The following is a 22809-nucleotide window of genomic DNA, read 5'->3' on the forward strand; positions in this document are numbered from 1 at the left end:
ATTCAGCTTTCACGAATTATCAACGTGGGAAGGGGAGTTTGCCTCTTCCGTGCTTCGCTCCACCTCTGCACCTCACTTCACAACTCAAGCAACTCGCAAGCTCTGCAAAGCTGGTCAGCCAGCACGGCAGGTAACACGCTGCTGGGCAGGTATGGCTCTGCAAGCGCTGACCCCGCGCAACTGCAACGCAAGTGGAGGGGAAACACTGTCACATACACACTACGGAGGGCAGGTAAATACCTAGGCGGGATTAAAATGTATTAACTGTTCCTGTACTGTCCAAAGCATTTATATCTCTAAAAAGTAAATATAAAGCAAATACAGAAAACATCTGTTTTTTCTCTCATCATTGGTGAATTAGAGCCGGGAGTATGGAAATCATCCTTTACGTGAGATCTAAATTAATTTTGAACGGAGGTCTGTACAAGAGGAAAATGAGCGACCGCTACTACAGCTTGAACTAATTTGCTACCCAGATGAAATGGGGTTTCCCCCCTTGAAACGTGCTAGTCTGAGAAATCAGATGTGTATATGGTCACGAAGTAAGAACTATCGCATCTCACATGTAAATGCCAATACAATCTCTAGAAAACATTACAAGCAATTTCTAGCAGAAATACAGAATACCTTACCGAAAGGTCTTCTCTTTTTAGCAAGTCATAAAACCAAAGGTATGTATGACCCAACAAGAAGAAAACACTTTCAAATTACAAGAGAAATACATAGTATATCAGCATTTCAGGAGGAAAGTAAACAAACCTGCTACCTGTGCACATTTTTATTTTATTTTTGCTAAATGAAACTGCATCATGAATTCATTCATTTACGAATACAGTTACATCGACCACAGCAAGGTGAGAAAAGCTCTGGGTTATCAAATGGACTTCCATTTCATCTGCCAATGCAGCCTGCTAAAATGGAGGCACAAATTGGCAGGTGACCTCTCAATTGACAAGACCGTAGTTACTGGGCTGGGAGCCTACATGGAAAATTCCTTTTTCGCAGTGGCAATATTACAGAGCAAATAGTTATAAAAGTGTCAGACACGCTATAAAATGTTCACAAAGCTTAATACAGTGAAGGGAAAAAGAGACAGAGACACACTTCTATTGTGAATTCCAACATATTTAGACTTTACTTGAGGGTCAGAATTTCAGGTACAGAATAAGATCAGGTAGGAAAATTAACCTGAAAGATGCTGAAAAGGTGCCGAAGTTGAGCAGCGCAATTTTCCAGTGCCTGCTCCAAACCCCACTGAAGTGGAATTGCTGCTGACCGGAGATGAAAACTGATTTCACAGCAAACTTTGGGAAGCTGATTCTGTTGAGCTGAGTCTCGTCAAACTTGGGGTTTGGGGGTTTGGGTTTTTTTTATTTTACCTGCATACGTCTCAAAACTGGGAAGTCCAGCTATCACCTCTTTTTCCTCTAGCTACGTATCTATTTTACTGTCATGTTGGTGGCAGGACTGAGAAGGAGCTTTTAAAGGGGCTATAACCAGTGAGAAAGACAAGTCCCCTTACGATGGCATGAAGATGCCAGACAGCAGTGAAAACGACAGCCTAAGGTTTGTGTTCAGTGAGCAGATCCCACCCACATCGCTCTAACCCAAATTCATTAATCAGATTGTTAAACAAGGTACTTTTTCTTTGGAGCATGTATGTGTCACTGAACAGCAGAAAAGAGCGGTCTAGAATATGCTTCTGACCCAAATCCTCCCTTTCCAGAACATTTAAAGAAGGGGAAATACTGCTCTTCAGAGGAGCTGTAAGGCTCCAGCAAAATAATATCTGTATTTTCTGGGACTCTGGCTGCAGATCTTCCCAGTCAGTTGTTCCATTCATCGCATTTACCAGAAGCGGTCTTTTTCCCTAAAATGCTGTACAGAACAACAATCTCATCCTCCTGTTTCCTCAGTCCGTTACATCAAATGTGGTCTGAAATCTGTTACAGAAGGGACCGTATTGCTGCTTGAGCTGACGGCAGCATCAGAAACAGGTCTTTACATTTCAGAGTAGCTTTACAAAGGATCAGTAAATATCCTGGAAATAAGCTGATATCAATGAAAAAGTACTTCCTACTACTGCTATAATACCATTACCTCTATCAGGTCTGCAGATAAAACCAAAGTTTTTTTTCAGACAGGTTTGCGAAGAAGTCAGTATTCTGCCTTAATATCAGAGAACACTGGCAGCAGCAGCAATATTGTTTTCCTCAAAGGAAAACAGTTGCCCATTGCAAACTGTAGTCCCCTCCTTTTTTCAGCAGCTGTGCACTACATATAACTAACTTTCAAGAATATTTTAAGCTGAAAAAGCAGCTGTCTCTATTTTTCATTTGCCAAATGCACCTGCCATTGAGGATTAGCGATTCTCTTCCCTTAAATAAAACATTAAAGAGAGTCTAACACATGGTTAAAAACATATTTAGGCACCTAAATACCTTTGTAAAATACAAAACCAATACCTTTACCTTTGTAAAACAAAGCTGAAGTCACTTTCAAAATGGAAACCAGTCGCCTTAGGCTCATACTTCTTAAGCTCTCCTGAAAATTTTATTTCTTTGGGGTAACACCCACATTGTAAGAGAGACGAGCGACTCTTGCACCTAGCCTTACATTCGCACATTCAACTAGTCAGCAGGAGGTTTACCTGCATGTAGTTATCGCAGCATGGAAGAACAACCATGCATGAATTATCACGGTCTAGGAACACCTTGTGGTCTTGCAGCTGGTTCTTCCATGACATGGCTATTATTGCTGATGCTAGGTAGATCAGGCTAGCTTGGAGACACCTAGATTTGCTACGAGATCTCCGTTTGGCTAGGACGACTGCCCTGACTTTTGCCAAACAGTTGCATTAGCAGAAAGCTAGCAGGGCACCAAAAGCTGGAGTCTGCATACTCACACGTGGTAAATTCCTACGGAGGTCCAGCAACCATGGCAGGAAAAAGGCAGCGAATCTGAGTCACTTGTACCATCGTGCTATTACGTTGACCAGCTGAGGTCTTAAACATCTCTTAGACCCCAAGGCACAGAACCTGATTTTTCTAACGTGTAAGAATTTTCTTTTGATTTTCAGCCTAAATTCATACTGCACCAATTTAAACCTATTCATTCTTGTGCCAACATATCTCTCTGCTTCAATCATTCTTACCTTTCCTTTATATTTATCCACTTGACGTATTTATAGACCCAACAATATCTCCCTGACATACTTCCCAGGCCATCATTCTATACAGCTGTAATTTCCAGACAGACACTGGAACATCTATCAATTACTGTACTGCATCAGCAATATATTCACTCAAACAATGGTGTTCAAATACTTTCAAAAAAACTGATCGCTGCCCCTACCATCACTTCCTAAATTCCTATAGAACATAGCACGTGAAAAGAGCAAAAAACATACCGTGTACCTATGGGTGCTGCCAGAATCACCAGAAACAAAACAAAACAAAAACCTCATTGAGCAAGAACAAAAGAGGTAAAAAGCTTTGACTAGTGCCTTTGAGTCAGACTGTTCAAGGGAGAGGAGAATACGAGATCTGCCACCGAAAGTGCAATTACATCCCAACAGGTACATTAAGGACTGTGCGGGCTGGCCTGGCTGCTCGCTCCACTACCGGTCCAGCTGTGAGAAAACTGTCATAATGAATCTGGAGGTTTTCCTTAAATCCCTTTTGCCTAGGAAGGAAATTTCTGCCCCACTAACTGGATTTTATCTAGAATTATTAAATGGAGAGAACATTTTTAATAAAGAAAATGCGTTCCCATCATATTTGTGTGACAACTTCTAGATAAAATAAATCAGAACTGTTCAAGAAGATATAACTCTTTTTCCATAACCAAGCTTTGCACCGAGGAACAATTTTCAGAATAAAAATCTTTTGGGTTTAGAGTGGAATATAAAATTCAAGACAGAGGTCTTAAGATTGCATTTCTAAAAGCAACTTTTACAAAATCATGTCGTGATAATTGCAGGTTATGTATATATATAGACATACAAGAAATGCAAGTGTAGATGCTAAACACTGCTGCACAAGATCATAATATAAATACTTTTTTCTTTATTTCTTTCATTTATTATTTTTGCTAACGCTGTTTAGATTGTTTGGACAACTTACAATAGTAATTCTGATGTCTTGTTGACTTCTCTTCCCTGTTCAGTATGCCATTTAAGCAAGTTTAAATACATGCAGAGTTGTTAAATACATGTTAATACATATGAGTTGTTAAACACTTGCCTACCAACTGCCACCGTACCTGGAGAAGAAATGCTTGTTGAAGAATTAATACAAGTTGAGGCCTGCAACGTGAACCTTACTTCTAGAAAGTATTCTCAATCAGTGGTAGAGTCATATATTAAGCACTAATATAAGTGGCTGAAGACAGATATGCCAAACGGGGTAAAAAAAAAAAAGGCACACAGCCCTAGTCTGCCTGGGTTGAAGTCAGTGTCACCGTGATGGAGTCTCATGAGCCGCTCTGCAATTGCACATTTTCATTTTCTTACAGTCCATTAGGCTGACTTTAACAAAATTAAACACACTCCAGGGCAAAATAACCAAGTAAAACAAACCAAACCAAACCACTTACACTGCTTATAAAAATTTTCTTAAGAAATTGCAGTTTTGAGGATAAACATTTCTCTCTTGAGCAAGCTAGAGACCATTCCTCCCAGCTCTCCGCTTTGGATGACCACAGAACTGGGATGGGGGAGAGCGGTGGTAATTTGTTTCTGTGAAACACATTCACCAAAAATATATCGCGTCTAACTGGATGTTACTAAATGATATCTCCACCATAACAAGGGAAAATTAATCATGACAATAATAACACAAAACAAACTCCACTGTGATGAATAAGATGAATTAGATTAATTAGCATATATCTCAGCTAAGTCAATGTTACGACTATGTATCCTACTCACCGCCTTTCATCGGCTGCGCTAATTTCTGCTTTCTCTGCCTATGGCCATTCAATGCAAAGTGTGTTAGGCCAAAGACTCATTTGCAGCGAATTATAAGGAACGAACCACACCTTTTTAACATTATCATCTTTTAAGCATTCAAGAGGATCAGAGAGTAGGTCAGATATTGAATGACATAAATAAGGCCTATTCATTTGCTTCACCTGCAGCAGACAGGGATAGCTTACATTTGGATTTGACCTTCCACATGTTTTACCAGAACATGTATGTTTGGTCAAGTCACTGGTACCAATGACAGTCGTCTTCTCTTTTTTCAAAAACGGCGTTTATAATCAGATTAATTGGTGTGCAGGATGTGCCACCGAATCAGGACATTTCATCCATTTCAATGGGTATTTCTAGGCTTTAAAGACAGCAGAGCGTACCATCACTGAGGGACGGAGCACCAGCTGAAGGTGTTACCAAAGCAGCTCTGAAAGACGGGGGTCCCTCAGCACCGCGGCACAGTCCCCTTGCAGCACAGTGTCCATTACGTGCGCGATAAACCACTTTCGAAGAATTCAAACTCCAAGCCATTTATTTTTGTCCTCTTTGTAACAAATTGCTCTGACACAACTAATATATTTGATTTGAGGCCTTCCTCTATCGTGACCTAACCTGAGATGATGATGGCATTTTTCACAGGCCACTCGACGTTCTGAAGGTGCATGTGGTCTGGCCAGGATACTTACACTACTTCTCAAAGGTTACAAAACCAGAGCGATGAAAGTTAGAGGCGCCAGCGTGCACTGTGCTTAAAAAAGCTGGTGGCCAATAAAATGATTCCACATGGAAATAATTTTAATTCCAAATTGTTCCAGTGCTTTGTAATGAATTCATACAGGAAATTTGGGATCGAGGATCAGATTGTTCAGGCTCTGTTCTCCCTCAGTGCTCCTTCTCCTCCACCTTCTACTGTTTATTTGCCGTATAAAAACCCCAGGCTGGAATGTAACTTCCCACTTTTTTACATTTGCTGTGAGAGAAATGTGGCAATGGTACTTTAAGCGTCTGCAACAGTTTCAGTGTCAGGACGCTCTGCTCTGCCACGAAACCACTCCTCTGTATGATCAAAGTGGAAGAGCAAATGTGCTAAACACAAAAATGGACACCACACCTTGTGCCTTGTCTTGTCAGACATTGTCCCACTCTTACTTTGAACGCTAAGAAAGGAAAACCAGAAGGCACTCAGCACCGAGCAGCACAACGTTGTAGTACAAGCAGGTTAAGTCCATCCCATTTGTACACGCCGGTCCTTCACTTTCAGGTAGTGTTCAATGTAACTGAAAAAGATGCTTTTGTGATTGTGATGGAAAGGTAAAATCTTTGCAGTATTTTTGGATCGCAGTTTACCGTTAAATTGTGTATTTTAGTGCATTTTCATCTTAGAAAAAGAGGCCGACTGCTTTTATTTTTTCTCAAGTTACACCATGAAGAAATGTAATTTGCCTTTTAATAGAACCGTCAAGGACCCATTCTCTCCAGTTTACTACATGGATTTGTATACCCCACAGAAAAATGTTATGAGTTTAATTGGAACAGACAGCATGACAGCATAATTTTATACAACTGTTTACAATTACTACAATGGCAGCTTCCACAGAGCTCTCGGTGATTTTTCAAGAGCGTTTGCGAGAATAAAGTATGTGTTAGGAAAAAAAATAGTAATTTGCTACAGCTGTGCAAAGTGGATTAAGGAAATCTATCAGCAGTGACACAGATATTTAGAAATGGGAGATATTTTGCCCATCTGAGCACAACTGTAAGATTTGGTGACGTTAATAGGTTTTTTAATGGCTAGATTACATAAAGTATTCTATTTTAGCCTCAGATATACGGTACATAAGAAAAAGGCAGACTTACAGGTTAGGGAAGTATTCTGGTGGTTCTTCGCTTAAGGAGAGAGTGAGCTCAATTAGACAGAACCAAAGACCTCTGGTCCTCCAAAGCAGAGGAAAGCACACAGCGTACGCCGAGTTTTGGCAAGTTACGCGAGAGAGAAGCAGTAAGACAATATCAAAGGAGGAGCGTAAAAGGCAGAAAAACACGGAGTGTGGGCCTAGGAGAAAGTGGTGGGAAAGGCACTTCTGCGGCAGCTTTAGTGCTGGAGCTGTGAACAACTTCCTTTTGTTTGATGTGTCCTGTTCAGACAAGAGAATTTGCTCCTTCTTTTGTAAGCATAACTGCATCAAATATATCTGGGTATTACTGGCTTGTCATCCTAACCGCTAATTTCACAGAATCTTCAGTTCTGGCTAAGCCCTTGGGTCAAAACTAATATTATTATATGCGACAGGCATGGAGCCTCTAATTTATCAGATGATGCAGAATGGAGACTTGCATGGAAGACTAGAAAAACAAGCAAATTTATTTTCTAAAGGGCATGTTGAACATGGATACTAAAAGGAGCTTTGTGAGCATAAGGGCAATAAGAGAACAGAACACTTTGCTTAATTAGCCAATAATGAAAAAAGCTCATTAGGGAAGTTTAATGCACTAACGGAGAAGTTTATAGAAGACAGCAACCCAGTTCTTTTCCTGAAGTGATTTTATGGTGATATAAGTTCTTCAGATTCACTACGCTATAGATTTATTCTTTACTTACTTTTGAAGATATTCTCAAGACCCAAAAGATCCTTTTTGACCTTGACCTTTGTGCTTTTGTTGTTAGATTGGTCATCCACTCAAACCAGATTACAACAATGCAGTAAGGACAGACAGGGAAGAAAGCTGGGCCGTGATTAATACACATAAATTATGTTGAAAAAAGGGCCCATGAGAGTTACTGGGTTGAAGACGGACAAAATTGCTTTTCTTCTTTAGGGAGAGGGGCAGGCAGAGCAGTATTTATGCAAGCAGGCAGATTAATTGGCTTTTGCCGAGCTCTGTGCTGCTGCAGCTAAACTGCTTCCACAACCTGACCTAATTAATTTGGAATTTGCTTGGGTATTTCCTCATTCAACCACAGGACAAGCATAGTATGCAGCGCACTGCAGAAATGATCTTGGAAAGTCGCACAGCCCCATACCAAATAAATTTCTCATGAGCAAGTTACAACTTCATAAAACATCGCTGCAGCACAAAATTATCAGTCAAATCAGAAAAGGCTAGATTAAAACTCATATACTGTAGTCAGAAAACGGGCACAGTAATTTAAATGTACTGTCAATGGCAATTAGCAAGAAGCTAATAAGCGTCTAAGTTACAGGACACTCCATATCCAAGTGCTTCGCAGCATTAGTGACCGTTACGTTTACATGCTGGCAGGCCTCATTTTCTCCACTGTACTCATCAGGCTGATTTCTCAGTCTCCTAATTTTCCTTGTATGCACAAGCTAGAAAAGCCTGCGAGCTGCTTCACCATACACAAGATAACAAGTTTCTTTTACAGATTGCCTTCTCTCTGAAGATGGCCAAAAAGAACCTGCTCCTATTCCCTTGTATCATGATGGGTTTGATAGCAAAGGCGTCTCATGAAGGCAGAATTTCTAGATAGGGCAAACACACTGCTTCCATTCCCTTTGTGCCACTGGAGTAATACGAAATGTTGTGAGGTGGAAAAATATCACATTTTATTTCTACATCAAGCTCCTGCATCTGCGCAGGACATTAGTGAAGGCAGCAGAACACTGAGTCAAGAGCTTTTTTTTTTATATATATATATATATAAAAATATATATATATATATAAAATGTGGCCAGGTCTTACAGTTCTACCAAGCATGCCTGGGAAAATTTCAGCTCCAAGAGTCACTATTCCCAACTTTTCAGGGTTTTTTTTGTTAAATATGAATGGAAGAGAAAACATGCCTATCTTCTGTGAGAACACAACTTCCAACAACTCAAGAAATGAGTAGAGAAATAAAGAAAATTCAAATGTATTAGGTTTTCAAATCCTGCTTTTAAGCAGATGCTCTGGTTTTGAGTTGGCTCATATATTGCAAAGGTATGTTATGAAAGAGTAAGAATAACTGTGTGAAAATAACTGGGTTGATTAACTAAAAGAGACAAAAGGGCTTTTGCTTAGAGTAAGGGCATAAAGTAATGAATGTTTATGTACCGTGCACAAAATTAGATTTATTTTTAACAGGGTAGGTTTAAAAACAGAAAAAGCCACCCTCAATGTGCTAATCACTGAAAACAGAAGGGTTAGAAGCGCCCAGTGCAGTACAAACACATCTTTAAAATTTTCCCGCACTGCAGAGTTTCAGCAGGCACAGTGCAACCCCATCACCAGCCGGCCTGACCTACGTACGTTACCACTAAACCTTAGAACTCACTGACCGCATTTCATAACCGCAAAGAAGGTAAGTTACAGCCATGCCGAGTGGTAGTCCTCTAACTCTCTGTTCACAGTGCAGATCTCCTTGGGAAGAATTAGAATCAGACAAGTCACGTTATATGACTTCGTAAAACAAAACCCACCCAAACAAACAAACAAAAAGGTACACATGGAGCCTTTTGTTTCTCAGCTGATGTTCCTCTCCCTCTCCGTCTCCTCCCTGTTCTGCACTGGTGGTCCTGCATTTCTTCTCCTCTTTAATGTGATGAGTCAGTGCTGAGAGTTTCTCTGGCTTTCAACCAGCTTCAGTGTTGATCAAGGCTGCTTTTTTTTTGAAAACTAGTAACGACAGTTATTTATTAACAGCTGGGTACCAATTTAGTCTCTACACTGACTTCCCATAAGACTACTGAAAATTCGTCACTCCACATACCTAGTGGCACCCTTTAGAAAGGGCTGTCGAGCTCTGGGCTCTGTCGCATTTGCAAGAGTTGCACTCAGGAACAGTCACAATGCACACGTGACATTTAAGGACAGATTCTAAGGACATTCTGTATAGTTTTGGGGGTCAGCTGCTTCTCCACAACCCTGCATATGTCGGTAAGGTATACCAGTAACAGTCCCTCTCCTTGTGACAACCAGATGCTGGAAAGGGAATCAGATACAAATAGTGGCCATCTCACCTAATAGTTACCCTCCTATCCATTACCAGTTATCCAGTCCAACATCTGTTCTCAAATATCCTATCCACTATCAAGCTAACCAAACCAAGGCACGCAATACAAATACCATTTGGGACACAAAAGGAAGAAAAAACTCCCAAGCCCGAAAATCGCATACAAAAATTTTCATCAACCATTCATTTACTCCCAGGTGTGTCAAAGGCATTAAGGAGTTAATTTTCACAGAGCCTTAGTTCCAAAAACTGACCCAAGACGTACAGGAGCCTAAATATTATTAAATGTCCACAGGTGCCAAAATTCCGCTAATAATTTTGCACTTTCTGCCTTTACTTTTTCCTTTTATGTAAGAGATTTTGCATTCTTACACAGCAGATGCATTGTTTTACATTCAAACAGTGGTGCAGCTGCTAGTACCTAAGGCTTGAGAGATTTATGGATAATAACGGGAGTGTACAGTAAATGAGTACATTTGGATGCATACCAAACAGAACCTGCATCAGTCAATCAAACTGCTGATCCAAGTTTACAGATAAATGTAAAACAAAATAAAATTCCCCAGTCAGACAAGCTTCTTCAGAAAAATACGTTACGCATTTCACAGTACTGACATGGATAATGTAGTACACTTTCCTCTTTGACCAAAGCATACTATAGAAATTTGTTTTCTAAGCCAACGAATGTGTTAAAGCAGAAAAGAATAGTCATCCTTCTGCATTGCTATCGATAAAAAACCAGCAACCATTTCAATCAGTTTGTGTAACAAGAAAAAAAAGTATGCGACAATGTCAGGATCTCAGCACATCCCACTTCGCACGCAAAACAACCGCACTTCATCTACGCAGGAACTGTTGTACTGGGCACACACTGCTTCTTTCCCAGTCACTTCACTTATTCTGACATCTAATTTTTGCATTTTTTCTGGTCTAAGTACCACATTCTGTACAAATGAAAACAAGAAAAATTTCCGTGTATGCCTTTTTCATGAACAAAAGAGACCAAAATAAAGAACCATAGCAGTCCCAATCCAAACTTGACAACTTCAGTTCTTTTTCAGTCTTTATCAATCAAAACCACTGAAATAAAAACAGTGGTATAGAGAAGAGCTCTGAACTGAATTCTTGATTGTAAACCTGTACCAAAACTCAAAGGTGTCTGAACGCAGTTCTCATTAACAACTCGGGGGGAAAATGGCATTTTGAGTTGAACGTGCACCAGGGACGAGCGGATATAAATCGGGGCACCCTATGGTCAAAACCTAGGGACTAACATTCCTACCGCATTGATCAAAGCAGCTGTGTCTGTTCTAATTTTCCTTTCTCTTCCAGCTTTTTATGGCCAGCAATTTAAGACACTCAGAAATCTTTCAGAACATCCCAAGGTCCCTTTTCAGCAATCTGCCTGACCCCGGAGCCAGATCCTGACCATGAGCCCAAGGCAGCGTTAGCAGTCAGGGCTCTGCAGATCTGAAGTCCAAGTTTGTTCACATCCATCACCTTGAGAACGACTTTCCATCTGCTCCTCCTGGCCCTCTACCCCTACTGCTCTGTTGTCTTACACAATTAAACCCCCACAAAACTCATCTTAAAATGTAGTATTTTTCTTGTATTCCCCCTGATTTGGTTTTTCTTTTTTTGAGCCAACCACCTACTACTTAAATATTTATCTACTCCTACCACATATATTATAATCTGCTGGTAAGAGATTTTGCCTAAAGAACAGAAAGGGATGTGCTTTGGCAATAATCATGAATTCCTTCTCTGATCTCATATTTTTACAAACTCCCTCCTCTTGAAGAATCTCTTAGCTAATGCCTAGCACACAGCTACTTTTACTGCTTTTTAAACTTTACTATCACTCTTGGCAATATTATTTCCTTTGCTGCTGCTCTTTCTTCCGCTCAGACACAGACCATCTGCCATCCTGCCCACCAAACTACTTGTCAGCTTTAATATCTGTAGGCACTGAAGGATATTATAGGCATGAATTGCTTTTCATATTTTTCTTCCTAAATTTTGGGTTAAGGAGAATATTGTATCGTAATGAGAAACTGACTACGAAGAAAAAGCAAAAGCCCATAGCAAATAGGACAGAAGGCACGTACCATAAATTTTCAATGCGCATCTCCGACCACTTATTACAAGCTTACTCAAATTCTCTTTTGGCAATCAACTTTAAATGGCTTTCAGCACACCTAGACGTTAAGCAAAGGATTCCAGGTTATACATTTAGATTCTCCCCCCAAAGCTGATCCATTTACATTAAGCAGCAAAACATACAAATTGTTCCAGTGAAAAATGTGCAGATGATATTCAGATTAATCAAACTAGAGAATCCTTGGAGTAATTCTAATGGAGTATTTCTAAGGATTGCAGCTCTAACAGGCAACTTGACAGCTGATGAAAGACGGCGTTGTCAAAAGTAATGCACGTTGTAAGGATGAGCTGTAACCATGAAAAATTTTGTTTTATGTCAGCACATACATATTAGATGTTAGGAGGAACATTTATATATGAAAGATCAAGATGGGAAAAACTTCAGAGCCCAGTTGTTCCAAACCACTTGATCCAGGGTCTAGACTGGAAGGAAGGGAAGATCAACCCTCTTTTTATACCTGTTGACCACTCTAAACTTGAGTAATTCTCATTTTAAGGCTTAAGTAAATCTCATTCTCATTTTAGTAATTCTCATTCTCACTTTAAGCTTAAGTAATTCTCATTTTCAGGACAAACTCAGCTGGGAAGTTAAAATACACAGCAGGCTTTCCAGGTCTTATTCTGGGCAAGCAAAGGCTCATTTGGAATTCATTTCAGCAAGTGGCTCCACTTGTGCAAAAACTGATTCCACAGAACACTACACAAAAAACCCCAATCCAACCCAAACAAACATTAAAAATAGCACTCATTGGATTTTTTTTTTTTAAATCCTCATCCACATTGTCCCATCTTGACAGTCCTGTGCAGGGTAGCGTAGAAAAATCTGGATATTAGGTGCAACACAAGAATGAGAGTGCTTAACTATTAACACCCCGCCAAGTTTTAGAAAAAGCCTTTAATTTCACAAGTACTGAGCAGTATCGACCCAAGAAGCAGGCTGCCGATGTTGCACTATTCCATTCACAGTTGAGATATACCTAAAGTATCCTAAATTAAAATCTAAGCAAGGTCTAGTTCAAGCTACCCCAAGACTATATATATATGTTTTGGGTATGGGTTCCCTCCCCCCCCGCCCCTTCCCTTTTCTTTATTAGTTTCCTCTTGTGGTAACTTTGATAACAAGGGGAAAAAAAAAAAAGAAAGAAAAAAGAAAGAAAAAAGAAAGACATTTTCATCTTTATGTGTGCTGAGTTCTGGCAGTCAGCTTCACGATGCTGCCAACTCACTGAGTTCAGCTGAGCATCTCTGGATTTGAGATGTTTTGCCGACCCAGCAGGGTCAACGTCCCTGCTCTCAGTGCAGATCTGCCCTAGCAGATACTGAGCAATTTCGCTCTGTTAAGAAGCAGCCAGACATAGGGCCGCTATGACTTTGAGTCTTCCTCAGACTGTCGTATTGAAGCTTCTTAAATAGTCAGAAGAGCTAACATCCTCTACATGCCACCTCATAACATCTAAGTTTGGCTTTCGCCTGATTTGCCATGTTCTCATTAGCCCCTGGTGGAGCAGGAAGAGTTCATCTCCCCATTTAACTACACAGGGAACTTAAGGTTATCTTAATTCAGACATCTGTGGGGTGGTATGAAGAACCATGTAGAGTCTATGCTGCTTTCACAAAATCTTCTGCTACGAGGTTCCTGACTGATGCAGGGTTGAGGGAACGAGAAGTCCTGGAGGGAGAAATGGGTGATTCTGAATGTACCTTCAAAAGCACAGAGAGCTCATAAAACAAGAACCAACTGAAATGGGTCACGATCTCCCCAGGCAGACGCATCTCTATATTTACCAACAACTATTATAGTTGTTGACACCTTAAGAAAGTGTCCTTATCACTACCCCAACTGGGCCCAATTTATCTTTCTACTCACAAACCCATGTAGTAGCATTGTCCCTTAGTCACAGAAGTGGCAGCTATACAATGCAGTGAATATGCCATACTACTTTGCAAGTAAAGAGCAGGAAAAGAGTTTTCTACAAAACCAAACTGGATAGCAAATATTGGCTTATACATAACTGAGTCCGAATTCTGAAAATTCTCCTGCTTGCATGACACACTGTGACAGATAGTCAGCTAATGGTTTTCCTTTTTTTCATGTGGCGTTTTCTTTTGTCTTTGAGGAATACATTCTGAAAACAAATGTACAGGTTATAACTCTTATTACTGTACAAAGGCCCTGCTATGCTCAACTCAACGTGCATCCAAATTAGAATTACTGATCACTGCAAAGTCAGCAGCTATAAGAAAATAAAAATTGATGAGATTGATACGAGGTCTGATCCATCAATTTGCCTTATTTTCCCTCAGTGGAAACATGTACCATGTCAAAAAATGATGGTCTTCCAGAAAATATTTGCCTTTGCCATTTACCAGCTTGCTGCTTGACACATTGTCCCTGCTGTCTATTTAATAAACAGTCATTTCATTGTTTAGTTTGAACAGAGAATAAACTGAGCAACCAGGATCTATCAGGATATTTCAGACGAGCTGACATGGTTTGTACCATGAAGTTTCAGGACATGTGCTTGGCCACATGCAAAAGTCACTTTTGCCCTACTACATCCAGACTGTAAAGTACACTGGAGATGGGCAAGGATAGACTTTATCTTACATTAGTCTTACCCTTTTTTGCTGGTTCTCTGACAACAGGAATCATCTTACATGTTTGATACATATTAAGGAACGGGTTTTTATTTTCAAAAATAAGCCTCAGACTCTCTTTGCGTGCAGGGATTTACATTCTTCCTTTTAAAGTAACTGCTACTCTCTTGGATGCTCCTACTTGATAAGCTTAAATCTATCCTGCTTCAGACAAACAAGACTGTGCTAATCTGCCACAGCAGGTAGATTACGTACAGACTGGGACAGCGGCAGGCACACAGAAAGTAAAAGCTTGGTCCAAAAACCTGCTACTATCATGCAAAGAGCCACAGGGGCAGAGAGTCATCTCATGGAGCCCATTCAGCCAGCCGTCCTTGCTCCACGTGGTACCTGACTCAGAGGAGCTTCAGTTAATTCCTTCCGTCACCAAGCTATAAGGACTTCGTTATTTGCCAAACCAACCAAGTTACTGAGTGTAGCCATCTTATAAAGTCATGGTGGGAGACTTGCCCCAATGCAACTGGCAGGGCACCGGCTTGCTCTTACCGCACAAGCAGGCAGTTATTGCAGAACAGCTAATTGCACTGTAAAGCTACACCGTAACTGGCAGTAACTTGTTACATAGACATAACCTAAACTATAACCTAATTTACTCTGCCATCTGTTTTTAAATGTTGCAGCAAAATTTATAACAATATTACAGAACTGGACGTGATCTTTGATCCGTAATGTGCAAAATTCTAGATTATTCTAATAGTCTGTTCTAGCTTCCAAAAGAAATTATGAGTTTATATTGACTGGCTTTGCCTTAAATACACAGATAGGCAAATATTCCCATTTTCCAGTGGATTAAGACATTCACTACTGTCATACAAGATTGAGTCAGTTTATCTGACTTATTTTTTTAGTCACCATGTTTCCAATGCCTAGAAAATGAATAATAATTTTCTGAGAATGGTAGTACTGAATTGATAAGTTGCTTTTTTACTTGGAGTTGTTCAGACATCTATACATACGGCTTAATCAAGTTTCACAACTTTCTTCTGAAAGTTCTTCTCTAAAAGTGTAAAGATAGCATTTTAAGGCTTTTAAAGCATTTAAGCCTTTGAATATTTACTGAACACTGAACAAAACCTAACAAACAAAGGGTTGCTTAAAACTTGGAAGCCGATAAAGACAGCAAATTTATATGGCATTAATATGAGACTGAAACTTTCAAAGACAGCTAAACCAGACTGGAATACTTAAAGCCTTTACAGTAACAAAATTACCTTTTGTTTTTCTATATGAAGATATATATACATATTTATAATTACAACCGTTAATCTCCACAGATCAACAAGCTCCTTCAAAACTACACTCTCCACCCCATCAGCGTACTGAATGGTCCGTCAGCTGCAGACGGAGCCGCTCAGGGGGAGCTCCTCCTCCAGCAGGAGCCGGGCTCCTACGTTAGAGCTGCTCAGTGTCGCAGAAAACGTCTTTTCAGAAGGACTCATTAAGTCCAGAGCAATAAAATATGGCAGATCATCTCGCTATTAAGAAAACTGCAAACTTGTGAGGTAAACCACAGATTAATGCAAATGATTCAGCTGGATGCTTCAAATGTGCTTAGTATCTTTTATGTGAGTAGTTCTCCTGAGAAACAACATGCATCAGTATAGTTTTTTGAAGGATCAAGACCTAAGTCAGTATCATACATTTTGTAAACTCCAGCACCTTCTATAATATAGATGAGCATTAAGGCAAAATTTTGTCTTGTGCTCTTTCTAAGGCAGGGCAGTACTGTGAAAATACACATTTTACTATACCATAGATTTCAAGTCTACCAGCTCATCACTAGAGCTAGCTGGGGAATAGTGGAAAAAGCTGTCTCTTTCTTCCAGAAAAGCAGCAAGACAAGACATTGACCCATTCTCTTTTCTGTGGTGTGATCTAGGCATTCATCTGGAAGAGAGGAAAATCAGGTCAAGCAGAACAAGGACTTGAACCCATGTTTCACTTGTTATGGACAAATATTCTGTTCTCTGCTAATCTGGGGTCTGAACCAGATCTGAACCTGAAAAAGCTTTCCCAATAAAAGTTCTGTTGAGGCACATAAAAAGCTTCAGTGCTGAAAATGCAACCTTTCTTCAAGAAAAAGTCAGTTTTACTAAAAAAACCCAACAAACCAGGTTAAATTTAGACACTGCCTTTCACAAACAGCCCCCACAGTGGATATTTTCTCCTGATAAGCATCAGGTAGTAACCTCTTTCTGTATCATCAGAGATAATTGGAGCCAGCTCCTTGGGAAACAAAATGGAATGTGGACATCTGTTCACTGTAAACATGTAAAAAACATTTTGGACACTAAATTAAACTGCAAATTATATTTTTTATTCTGTTACGTGGCAAAAGTAAAAATGATATATAAGGAAGAAAGGGAAGCCTAAATGAGTCAGACCAGACAGCACATGAATAGAAATTTGTGATCCAGGCATTCATCTGGAAGATCGGAAACAGGTCAAGCAGAGCAAGGAGTCAAACCTTGGTTTCAGAGAGGGAGCGAGGGCCACAGGCAGTGGCAACGTGGGAAGAAATCGCAGCAAAAGCACGTGGCAAACGTTGAGTGGCAGCAGAGATTAGCAGAGAGTGAAGAGTCACTAACAGAACTGCAACTCAGATGCTGAAGGGGAAAAGGCCCTCAAATGCGGAAGGAAATAACATTGATATGTTGGAATAGAAAGTAAGAGGGAAAAAAAAAAACAAAAGAAACTAGAGAGTAGGAAATTAAGGCAAGTGGGCCAAGAAAGAGAGAACTTGTATCTTAAACAGCAGAATATGTAGTACACTCAAAGCTTTTCCTTTTGATGATGATAACCCAGCTGAGATGCTAAAATGGTTGGGGAAGATGGAAACAAGATCAAAGTGCAGAACTACTTGGAAAAATCAAGTGGGCAATGACAGGCAGAGGTTGGCTATTATATTCAGTCGTTCAGCGGTTCAGTGCTGTTTCTTCACACGTCCATTCACAGCTAGATTGTTAAACCTGTTGCTCAGGCTGTGTACAGAAGTAACAAGAGAAACTTTCTGCTTCCCAGGCCCCTTCTTAACCTGTGACTGATGGTGGCAGCAAACAATTGGACTTTTTCTCTACAGCAAGCTGGTACTTGCAGCGAGAGCAAAGAGCCAGGAGCCCTGCGAGCAAGGTGCTCTCTGAAAAGGTTGGAAGTGAATCAAGTCCTCCCAGTATAAGCAATCCCATCAAGAACTGCCTGTTACAATCTGTTCTTTGGTTTGCTCCTGGGAGAACACAGTATCCCCCGGTATCAATACAGGCTGGGGGATGAAGGGATTGAGAGCAGCCCTGCCGAGAAGGACCTGGGGGTACTGGTGGATGAAAAGCTGGACATGAGCCAGCAATGTGCGCTCGCAGCCCAGAAGGCCAACCGTCTCCTGGGCTGCATCCAAAGCAGCGTGGCCAGCAGGTCGAGGGAGGGGATTCTGCCCCTCTCCTCTGCTCTGGTGAGACCCCCCCTGCAGCACTGCGTCCAGCTCTGGAGCCCTCAGCGCAAGAAAGACACGGACCTGTTGGAGCGGGTCCAGAGGAGGGTCACGAAAATGATCAGGGGGATGGAACAGCTCTGCTATGAAGAAAGGCTGAGAGAGTTGGGGTGGTTCAGCCTGGAGAAGAGAAGGCTTCGGGGAGACCTTATTGCAGCCTGTCAGTACTTCAAGGGGGCTTATAAAAAAAATGGGGACAAACTTTTTAGCAGGGCCTGTTGTGACAGGACAAGGGGGAATGGCTTTAACCTAGAGGGGGTTAGATTTAGACTAGATCTAAGGAAGACATTTTTTACGCTGAGGGTGGTGAAGCACTGGCCCAGGTTGCCCCGAGAGGTGGTGGATGCCCCATCCCTGGAAACATTCCAGGTCAGGCTGGACGGGGCTCTGAGCAACCTGATCTAGTTGAAGATGTCCCTGCCCAGGGCAGGGGGGTTGGACTAGATGACCTTCAGAGGTCCCTTCCAACCCAAACTATTCTGTGATTCTGTAACACTGATCTGGTTTGTCTTTTAAGAAACCATTTCCACGATCAAATTTATCACTGAAGAAGATGAATACATATCCTCATGGTTGGCAATTTGAACCCCACAATGGTCAATACAAAAATCTCTAGAAAAATACTAGTTGTACATGGAATAAAAGTCACGACAGGACAATGTAACCTCAAAGGATTCATAAATAAAACATTTACCAGTTTCAGCGAGACCAAGATTTTACCATTTAATATTTTTGATCCAGTTTTTATTTTGATAATAGTTTCATAAATTGCTGGGTTTGCATAGTAAAATTTTAACCAGAAATGGCTGTTCCCTGTTGCCAAATATGATTGTTATGGAAGGCCTGAGAAATGAGCCTGAAAATGCCTTCAGGGGTCTCAGTACTTTCTTTCTTCTTAGATGAAAATAATTACCTTGATGTGGTAATCAAACTCATAGTAATGCTGACCTCTAATGTTTTCAGTAAGACTGCCATTATCCTAGGAAGATACGTGTATACACACATTACCCCCAAAGCATCTGGTCTTCACAACAACACAGAGCACTTACTGTATTAATATTGAACGATCCACTTATTCCAGGTTTTCCTTAATAAGCAGAGATTGTTCAAATGAGCTGAATCAACACTGGTATAAGCTCCATGTGAAGTGAAAAGTCTAACAAAAATAATTGCCTTAATAAGCATCCTTGTAGTGGAGTATGGACTTAATGCAAAGAGTGAAGATCAGTTAAGAGCACAGAGGCTCTTACAAAGTATTAGTTTTGGGAAGATGATCAGGACACTCAGCAGAAATCCTCTCGGAGGAAGCTTTAGCTCTCATGTATGACCCCCTTAATGTTTTTACTCTCAAGATAGCGTGTGTTGGACTGATTTCGAGCTTTGTGCCTGTAAGAACCAGTGCAGAATTTGTCTTCCTGCTGTTTATTACTCGCAGTCACATAACTGTACTGCGGACAGGACGGATCAGAGTATCAGGCACCCCACAACTTCGTGATTTATCTGCACACACACTGCTGCATTTTTTACTAGAATCATTTTAACGCAGAACCGCTTGTAGGAGAATGCAAAACACCCAGTTCTGACTTATATTTAATACAGACGGATACATTCAAAGGTATAAGATTAGTTGCCAGTAAGAGAAATCCATCTCTTTTCTCCATGTGTTCTTACTAGCTCCTGCAACAGGCTAGGACATCTTCATGAAACCTATACCATACCATCTCAGCCAATCCTGAGGCATTTAACATCAAAAGTGTGACTAAATCACTGAGATAAAGTGAAATGGCATTGCTAAAGTGAAATGCTATTTGGACAACTGAGTAGCTAATTTACAAAGACAGAACCGGATGAAACGAATGCTTTTCAGCTAAATCACTGTCATGTTTTGTGCAATTTTCCTACATGTCATCTCGCGATGACCCCTCTTTGCTTATACTTTTCTCCCTGAGCATGGTTGCTGCACTGCTGAATTTTCCTCTTAGAAGGCCTGCAAATGTGATCTGACAACTCAAATGATTGATTGCACCTTGTCCATCCAGGCAGAATCAGAGAAGTCCTTCTGAAAGACAGTGGGAGACTGACACCAACAGTAACATATAGTCAGTATGAAGAGTATGCAAGTCAGAAAAGCTAGTTACTCAGACCAACAGGCTAAATTAGACGCTTCCAGAGTGTCACAGAACATATACTTCACGCTATATTTATACTTACGGTTTTCCAGACATGGGATGGCCAACAGCAGAATTAGGAAATCATAACGTGCTTGTAAGGGGAGCAGATAGGAGAAGTTGATGTTTCAGAGGCTCATCACTTCAGAAGGTGCTTGTTTAGCGAAAGCGCTGCACCGCCTCTCATTCAGGCACTGAGACGAACCCCGCGCCCGTGGCAGAGCGGGCTCGCCAGCGGGAGAGCGCGATTCACAACTCCGTCCCTTATATAAGACTGTAACCTCTTTTCACAGCCATCTGCTCTGGCTGTTGTGTAACAAGCCGTACTCGAGTGTTTCTGCCATCTTATGGTAAATTTCCTTAAAATACACGTGCAAAAATCGCTCCACAAAGACCTAGAAATTCTTTAACTAGATGCAAGTCCCAAATTTCACAGATGAATAGTAGTTTGGAAAGGCAGCCTTCAAACTCCTCTGCATGGGGTGGCTGTAATTTCCTTCTTGATTTCTAGCATCTATGGCTTACAGGAAGATACACTGATTAAAAGTTTTGGTTGACTGGGATTTGCATTGCTAGCTATCTCCATTTTCTGTCTTCCTTGGGATTTATACTGAGCTCAAATAAAAGGAATTTCCAATTTCATTATTATCCTTCCACATATAGGCAGTTTTTAAAGAGGGCGAAGGAAACAAATGTTTTTGAGGTTCGTTTGGGTTTTTTTCCTGCTGTCAAAGATATTGCATCTACCTGATTCCAGCTTCTCTCCATGAATTTCTACAGACATGCAGTCTTCACAAGCTGAATTACAGAAGGCTACACCTATGGCCTAAAAGTCATGGCAAAACCAGACGCACTTCAAGACTTTAAATGAAAAGTTCTGAAAATAAAACAATGTTGAGTAACCAGATGCCAATACATTCTTGTCTTCCAGGAGAAGAGATGAGCAGAGAAGAATGAAGAACTGGTGTTCCTTTAAAACTAATAAAAGGATTTTGGTCTGAAATTGAAAATCTGAAGGATTTTTGGATTTAGACTGAATTTTTCTACTTTTCCAAATAAACCTGTGTGACTTGTTAATTAATGTTATTTTAGCTAATGCTAAATATAGACAGACATGAATTTGGTAAAGGCTGACAATTCATTTAAAAGTGAAACATGAAACTGAAATCAGCTGTAACCCCCCCTTCATTCTTTACAGAAAGAAAGCCCGGGGGGGGGGGGGGGGGGGGGGGGTGGTGCACGCGTGTGGAAATCTATGCAAACTCATTGCTGGTTGTTTTTTTAAAGGATTTGGAATTCAGTGAAAACAGGGGAAAAAAGCTCTGCTATTGCACACAAAAGTAATGAAAGCAATTTGATTTAATGCTGTTTGGAAACTGCTCTACCACGCGGCAGGTTGGTTTTGGTTCGGTTTTTTTTTGCTTTCACATGAGAAGAGTGACGCAAACTTAGAGTCCTGGAAGTAATTTAAAATATCCCCCTCTACATTAGAAACATGAAGATCACCAATACTCTTGTGATTTTTAAAATCTATTCTGCAGCACTGACAGAAGAAAAAAAAAAAAATCACTAAATAGCATCTATACTGCACATTCTATATGTCACTGTTAGCTTACCTATAGAAACAAATATTACTTCCAGTTGTTTCCTATGCATTTAAATTTTTAAGAGGGGTAAGAAACAATTATATTATCAAAACTGATAGTGATTTTGAGTGTGATTTTCTTTGCCCACTGCATTAGTAGCAAATTTGTGATTTCAATTAATTTCTCTTGGGCTTTAACTTTTCGATATGTTCTGACAAAAAACACATTCACGCTTCCATTTATCAGTGGCGAACCATTTTACTAACACTTTGTTAATGTTGCACTTCTGGTTTTGAGCTTTTCATTCCAGTTCTGCAGAATAAAGCCTAAGTTCCTATTTTAAAGCAAAAAAAAACCAACCAAGAAGATTCATACTATTCACACAAAGTAAAATTTTACAGCTTCAGCACAACTCAAATTTGAAAACACGTCACCTTTTACAGTCTATATCCTGAGGTCTCTACCCACACTTCATCAAAGAAGAGGGAAAACACATCCCTCATTCCCCCAAGGATATCTTTTCTTTTTTATTTTACCTTGCTGAGGTTTCATATTCCCCAGCCTGTATCTCATGTGATGCATCTTTTCTCGTCTATAGATAAATTCATTAAAACTTTTGAAGAGACTGTGTTGCTTTTCTCCTTTATTGCTATTTCTACTAAACCAATTCCTTCCTTCCTTCCTTTCAATCTTTAATGCATCAACACTAATCTAGGTTGATTTGTGATGCGTTTGAACTGGAGGAACTCTTTATATATCCTTATAAAGAAACCGTAGTTAACAGAAATGTCATACCCACTTGATGGATGCTAACAGATCTTACACTG

At 40.3% G+C, this 22809-nt stretch overlaps 1 protein-coding gene across 4 annotated transcripts in view; it reads right to left on the minus strand.

The window, feature by feature from the left end:
* NRG3 (neuregulin 3) overlaps positions 1 to 22809 on the minus strand; it is a 427079-nt gene that overhangs the window by 86093 nt on the left and 318177 nt on the right. The gene's annotated exons all lie outside the window — the stretch shown is intronic.

Source organism: Aptenodytes patagonicus, chromosome 5, assembly GCF_965638725.1.
Source record: "Aptenodytes patagonicus chromosome 5, bAptPat1.pri.cur, whole genome shotgun sequence".
Taxonomy (NCBI): domain Eukaryota; kingdom Metazoa; phylum Chordata; class Aves; order Sphenisciformes; family Spheniscidae; genus Aptenodytes; species Aptenodytes patagonicus.